General features: G+C 35.9%; 1 long non-coding RNA gene across 1 annotated transcript; it reads right to left on the bottom strand.

Moving 5' to 3' along the window:
- Positions 1–3,701: 3,701 nt before the first annotated feature.
- Positions 3,702–6,950, bottom strand: LOC132617399 (uncharacterized). The gene is made up of 2 exons (XR_009573722.1): positions 6,764–6,950; positions 3,702–6,329 (listed from the first exon to the last, which is right to left on the bottom strand). It is a non-coding gene; the product is annotated as an uncharacterized LOC132617399 (long non-coding RNA).
- Positions 6,951–7,672: the final 722 nt, after the last annotated feature.

The raw sequence follows: 7,672 nt of genomic DNA, 5'->3' as shown, positions 1-7,672 counted from the left end.
TTCGCGCAGACCATTTTCCTGGTCTGCCAGCCCAACTTGCAACGTTCATATCTCCTTACCCTGATGTCCGATTGAGGAGCGTTTTGTTGCGTTGAAGACTAGACTTCCCGAACTCCACTTCAGACTTTCATTCCACTAACTATGCTAAAAGATATTCTTTCTCCCGGTTAGACCAAAACCTCTGTACCAACCTTGCCTAACTTTCCTTCAAAGCCTCAGAAGCTTAAGTTCCTTAGTTCGCTTGTTCTTCAATCCTTTCATAGCTTACTATATGAACTTAAATCGTTATAGCCATAAGTTAAACACATATAAGCTCGAATCTCAACATACGAAACTGCGGGGTGTAACACAATTTAACTTGAAAGTCCAAACTGTTAGAAGTGATAATGCTTTAGAAGTAGGTTCTAGTATTGTTGGTTCCTTCGTCTTCTCCCAAAGGAAATAATACATCCAACTACTTGTCCACACACCTCGCAACAGAATCGGGTGGTAGAAAAGAAGCACATGCATCTCCTTAAGACTGCAAGAGCTCCTCTATTCCAGTCTCATCTCTCTATTAAATTTTGGGAGAATTGTATTTTGACTGCTACATACCTCATTAATAGGTTTCCATCCAGCTTATTAAAAGATAAAAGTCCTTATGAGGTGGTCTATCTCAAAACACCTACTTATTCACACCTAAAAGCTTTAGGTTGTCTTTGTTATTCCAATGTCCCTAAGGTTCATAGGGATAAATTTCAGCCTAAGGCTATTCCTTGTGTCTTTATAGGGCATCCCTTTGGCAAGAAAGGATACAAGTTAGACAATCTACTTACTCATTCATATTTTGTATCAAGAGATGTTTCCTTTCATGAACACATTTTTCCTTTTGACAAAAATCTTTTCACTTCTCCTTCAGTCACTCCTTTTCCTCTTCCTGTAGTTTTTAAAGATTCTATTCCTTCCATTTCCCCTATTGTACCTCTTATACATTCATCCCCACCAGTGCCTCCTCCATCTCCACCAGTGTCTCCTTCATCTCCTTTGCCTCCTATGCCTCCTCCTTCACCAATTCCTCCCCCACCTCTTGTCCTTCCTCAGAGAAAATCTTCCTGACTCCACAAACAACCCTCATATCTCCATCAATATGATTGCAACTCTTCTTTAGTTAGCTCTATGCCTGTTGCTTCAAACTTTAATCTTACTTGTGCAAAGCATCCTATTTTTGAGCCTACCACTTACTCTCAAGCAGCTACTGCCCCTGAGTGGCAAGTTGCCATGAGAGCTGAATTTGATGTTTTGGATGCCAATAGAACTTGGGATATTGTTGAGATGCCTGCAAGGAAGAAACCAATTAGTTGCAAATGGGTTTATAAGGTTAAATATAAGGTTGATGGTAGTTTAGAAAGATACAAAGCAAGATTAGGAGTTAGGAGTGATACTCAGGTGGAGGGTGTACATTTCACTGAGACTTTCTCTCCTGTTGTGAAATTATCTACTGTCAAGGCCTTGATTGCCATTGCAGTCAAACAAAAGTGGCCTTTGTTCCAACTAGATGTCAATAATGCCTTTTTACATTGGGACTTGGATGAAGAAGGCTTCATTAAGTTACCTCCTGGCCTCTCTGTTCCTACTCCTTCTGTTTCTTTGCTCTGCAAATTGAGAAAATCACTTTATGGGTTAAGACAAGCTTCTAGGCAATGGTATGCCAAGTTGTCTGAGGCACTTTGCTTTAGGGGATATTCTTCATCTTTAAATGATTATTCACTCTTCTCTAAGGGTTCTGGTCAGTCTCTTGCTTTATTGGTGGTTTATGTGGATGATATTATCCTTACGAGTACTGATTTGTCTGAGATTTCTGCCCTCAAAAGTTTCCTTCATGATTAGTTCAGGATCAAAGATTTAGGCTCCCTAAATTACTTCTTGGGCATTGAAGTCTTGTCCTCTGAATTTGGTGTTCTTCTTCATCAAAAGAAGTTTATTCATGACTTTTTACATCAGTTCAATTGCTTTGACTGTTCACATGTTGTGCGTCCTTTGGAGCTGCATGAAAAATTGTTGGCTGGTACTGAGAATCCCTTGCCTAAGCTTGAGGACTATAGATGTTTGATTGGGAAATTGAACTTCCTCACTCATACGAGACCTGATCTTTGCTTTGTTGTGCAACATTTAAGCCAATTCATGCAACAACCATTTGTTCCTCATATGAAGGCAGCCTCGCATGTTCTCAGATACCTCAAGGGAACTCCCGACCTTGGTTTATTTTTCAACGATTCACCTGATCTTTCCCTGCAAGTTTTTTGTGATAGTGACTGAGAGGTTCTTGTCCAGACAGCAGAAAATTTGTTACAGATTTTTGCCTTCTCTTGGGTGGCAGTATTGTGGGTTGGAAGTCCAAGAAACAACTTGTTGTATCTCTATTCTCGCTAAAGCTTAGTACAGGTCCATGAGCAATGCAGCAGCTGAGATAACTTGGCTTTCCAGACTTCTTTCTGATTTTGGTGTTTCTGTTTCCTTGCATGTTCCCTTGTATTGTGATAATCAATATGCTATTTACATTGTGTTACAGTTCACATTTCGCGGGTGGGGTTAGCGCTCGGAAAGCTACTAGGAGGTTGTTGGCGCTCTTTCGAATTTTGTTTAGAAAAAGAGTCGCCACCTAATTTATGGGTAAATTAGGAAAACCTGGTTCAAAGGATTTATTCAAATGCCGTGAAAAAAAATCCTTTGTGACCAAAGTTCTATGTAAGGGTTTTGGTGATCCCTTAGGAAAAATTTTAAGCACCCTAGTATTAAGGATCTGTAGAATACGATTGACCTTCGAGCTTCAATGTATGATTTTGTATGAACTGTTTATGTTTCATTTAGTTTCCTGTATAAAGTACTGTCATGGCATATCATTTTTGTTTTGAAAAAGAGTTTAATAAATTCCTTTTAAATAAGGGTATTTAAGTTTGGATTTAAAGATATCCAGATTAAAATACTGTCCTTTTACGTATAAGGATGATATATCGAGATATATCGAGAATATCCCGTCTAAAACAATGCCATGTTTTATATGTATAGGAAATGTATACTTATATATATATTTCTTTTATTTCATACGTTGTCCACATTGATACTTTCCGATCAACCGTATGGCACCCGAATACCTTTTCTTCTAAAAACTCTTAATCATAAGTGCCTTTTATTGATTTTGAGTTAATCCGTTCAGGTTTTTTCCATGAAAACATTTTAATCCTTATATTTATTAATGTGTGGGCTTTGGACCCAAGAATCCGTTTTGTTTAAGTTAGGGCCTGGCCCAAAAGCTATTTCATTCGTCCAGGTGGCCTCTAACCCGAAAGCTGTTTGTTTATGTCTTGTTCAAAATTGGTGGGCTTGGCCCAAAATCTCCTCTAATTTCCGCTTGAATTATGGGCTTTGTCTATGTCCAGAAAGTGTTTCTCATATCCGCAAAAAATTGATTTCATACTTGGTTTTAAAGAGAAACTGTTTTAAGTTTATATTGAAAAGTTATTGTCAACTGCACTTGAAAATGAGTTTGTGATGTTGAAAAGAGTTAGTTTCGTATTTAAGCATATGTTTTAAAAATTAGTTTCGCTTATTACTCGTCAAATTCCAGAAAAAGGAAGGGTTCTATCCCGAGTTTTGAAAATCGTTTGAGGGTGCCTAAAGTAAAAAACTAAATGACATAAGCGTCGTTGTCCTAAGACGGATAGTTCATACCATAAAGGGTTTCAATAATATAATGTGTTTTTACAATCAATCAAATACAACAAGTACATTTACAAGTGAAAAAATGCAGAAAATTAAAGAGGAGGTTAGGCTAGGGGCGTACGAAGCCCCTAGTTAACTATTTTTACCCATGGTTAGGCCTTCTATGCTTTGCTATATCTCCGGGATGAGTGTAGCAAGTGGCCAGGGAAGGTGAAGAGAAGGAGAAAAGGGGAAAAAGGTTAGAAATATTTTGTTGTACTTATCTTTATAAAAATGAACTAAGGCAAGCATATATACATGTATATCATACCTATATAAAAGTATCAGATTGAGACAGTGGCAAATCGAATCCAGGAAATGGGCCTAGCAAGCCCAATCACATACGCATATCTTAAACTCCTACTCAGGCTGAGGAAACAAGCCCTTATCCCCTGGTATTAGCCCAAGGCTGAATAGGCCTTTCTATATCCATTTGGAAGTCTGGACATTATACTCACGCTGACAGATTCCATATGTTAAGGCCCATAAGAATCCTATTTGATTTTAACTTTATATACACTCACATGCATATGATATACCATCTGATGTACATTTGACATGCATATCAGATGTGTATACCTGGTATACATCTGATAAAACCAATTATTACCTACATAAAAGACTAAGTCATGTAAAGCTCATGTATATATCATGTGTACGCCCTTATTTTTTAAAATTTAAGTAATTAACTAACCCGCCTATTTCAACTAATCTAATTCAAACTCTTTTTATTATCCTGATTAAATTACATTAGGCTGGGTCAAAACAACTCTAATCCCTCCAAGTATCACCTTATTCCTATGGTTCAATTAGCATTATCAGTCATTAACTTAAGTTGACTGTACGGAGTTGGGTTGCAAGCAACTCCAAGTTTTTTCCAAGTTTCCTTTAAGCCTTAGACTCTATTAACCACCTAATCAATTCACATTTATCACCCTGATGCCAAACAAGACCTAAGTCCTAATTTAGACTCCAACATAACCAACAGGATGCCCAACATACTTCAGAATTGCATAGTGTGAATATACAATCTCAAATGAGTCAAACAGGTCCCTAAGCTTGATGCGAGTTACCACAACAACAACTATGTCATATAATAAGGCTAAACAGGTGAACACAAGCTCAAATAGGTATCATAACATATATTCAGACATTCAGCTACCAACAGGGGCGCTCAATACCCTTTTTTGCTATGTAAAGACATAACGCCATGACATGAACAACAGGAGAAGACCTTGAATCAACCCACAGACCTATGTTGAACTGAGGTTAAATCTGCATAAGACTCTTACTACCATTTTTCCATGTTTTTGGAGATCAGACACTATAAGTGAATTAGGACCAACCTTATTGGAAAAAAAAATCATTTGAAAACCATCTTAAGGGAAACAGATTCACTTCTTGGACCAAATCCCTTGTTCTAATTAGAGAAAGAATCAGGTTAGTGCATGAGTGTAGTAAGTTTCACCCTATGAATTTGCAGGGCCTGTCATGACAAACTTTTTTTTTTTAGATAAAGCATTACTTGAATCAAGTTATACTTGATTCTTTCCAGATCTCTTTCTCTCCATAGTGTCTTTAAAAAGAATTCCCATGTCAAGTGGCTTATAAAATGCTCATTCATATACATGAACCCCTCATACTATCATTAGACCCATTAAACTAAAAGTGAGACAGTTTTAGAAAACCATACTAACCACACTAAAACTTCTCAAGATCAGATCAACAATACCAAGCTAGAACAAGCCTAGTTCTATCTATTTATTAGGCATGTCACCTTATTATTGAACACCTATTCCAACCAGACATTTTAATACCCTTAGCCTCACCTAATTTTGGGACTGACTTCTTCAAAATAAATAAATTGTGTGGTAACAGATTTAGAACAGGTCCCTTAAGGCCATTTCACTCATTTGTCAAGTCTAGCAAAGGGGAGTTAGTCATTTTTTTCACATAAGTTCACCTTATTAGTCTATTGTACTTGTCAAACCCTTCTTGAAATTTGCACTTAATCCTAGGTGGTTACATTGAGGTTCAAACTCAAAGAAAAACATCATCATAATTACTATCATTCAAATTTACTAGTTAACAGACCATTGTCATACCTTTACCAATCAGAATCAATTTAAAATTAGCATTTTTAGTATCAATCATAAACTAGAATCTACTAAATCTTACTTTAGATAACTAGATATGAAAGCTAAACTCAATTTTTGACAAAAAACAAGACTCAACAGGATAGAACTAACCATTAACAGTGTCAAACTTAAACTAGAATTCATTGAACCCTCATGCATAATCTACTCCACATAATCAGACGTAAGAAACTAAAATCAATATTTGCTAAACAATGTCTCCACATGGTTACACTAAGACATCTAATCACAATCAAGGAAATATAAATACATACAAGCACATAACTAATATGAACAGTTAACAACTAACCAAACACTACTAAAGCATCTAAATTAATCAAGAACTAATCTAATCAAGAAGTAAAGGAAAATTAATAACAAGATAAAAATTACCTTTTTGAAGTGCAGCCGAATATCGAGAATGGACTTGGAGCCTTTGTGCTTCCCAAACCAGGTCTCAGCCACAAACAACAAGAAAATAAAGAGTAAAAATTATTTAACTAAACACTTGAACTAAAAAACCAAGTTTAAAGTAGATTTGCTTTTTAAAACCCTAGTTCAAGCTTTTTTTACTCTGTAAATCGAGAGTACTCTTTTTCTTTGTGAAATGGAGGTCTATTTATGGAACCACGAATTGATGCGAAACCCTAATCTTTTTGATGAGGGACTTTGCAAAATTCTGGAAATTTTCCTTTGTTTTTAACATTACACGGTCAAGATTTAAACAAAACAACAAATAAATGGTCTGATTTCCTCCACTTGAGATCGATTCGGGTCATAGTGCATGGACCAATGAGATTTTAGAATTCAAAATCAAGCCAAGACCTTAATGGGATTTGTCCTTGATGTTCGTAGAAAAGCAAAAAGAAGAGGAAAAATGGGTGTTATACCTTGTTTTGATCCAACTGTGGTGGAGATAGGACGGTATCATTGAATGCATTGCCTCAAATAGCCATACCAGGCCTGGTAAAAGCCTGGTGGCTCTAAAACTTGCCAAATTTGGATGGAGGATGACGAAGAGATAGAGGGATTTTAGTGGCAGCTCTAGGCTTTTCTCAAACCCTAGCTGAAAATGGCAAAAACTGTGTTTATGTGTGTGGGTAGGTTTATATTATATGGGTGAGCTGGGCCGGGTCCGGTCGGTTTGGATTGGGCCTGGCTGACAAAATGAAGGGGAGAGGTACATGGCCCAAATATATATGTGTTATGCGTGATATACACTTATATATGTGTATACACGCGTATACACATGTATATCTGAGGAGGGGCATTCATGCCATTTATCTAATAGCCGAAATTGCAAATATGACCAGCAATTAAGCATTCTAAACATAGCCGAATTAAAATCAATTAACCAATTACCCTTTAACAAAACGGTCAAATTCACAAATTGACTAATTATTGCAATAATGGCCTTAATTAACACGTAGCAGATAAGTGGCTATTTCTTAATATAGTCGTAACTAACATATAACAATTAATTTCAAATGTAACCACAATTAACCAAATGATTAACTGTGACCAATTTAAATCACAAATGCACAAAAAATGCAATTTTAAAATTGAGGGTTATTTTATTTAATTAATCAATTTTCTTGAATCAACGAAGTAAATATTTATTAATTTGACACTGGTAATTTAATTATTTGAATAATTTTTTTTGAGCTATTTTCTGATTAATTTAACAAGAACTTTAATATTAATAATAAAAATATTTAAAACATCTTTGTATGACTTACAATATATATCTGCATTTATGTTTCCGGATGAAATGGCAAAATATTATCAAAATCATTTTG

Source organism: Lycium barbarum, chromosome 11 (assembly GCF_019175385.1).
Source record: "Lycium barbarum isolate Lr01 chromosome 11, ASM1917538v2, whole genome shotgun sequence".
Lineage (NCBI taxonomy): Eukaryota > Viridiplantae > Streptophyta > Magnoliopsida > Solanales > Solanaceae > Lycium > Lycium barbarum.
The sequence above is the reverse complement of the archived record's forward strand: the minus strand, read 5'-3'. Positions and strand labels throughout refer to the sequence as shown.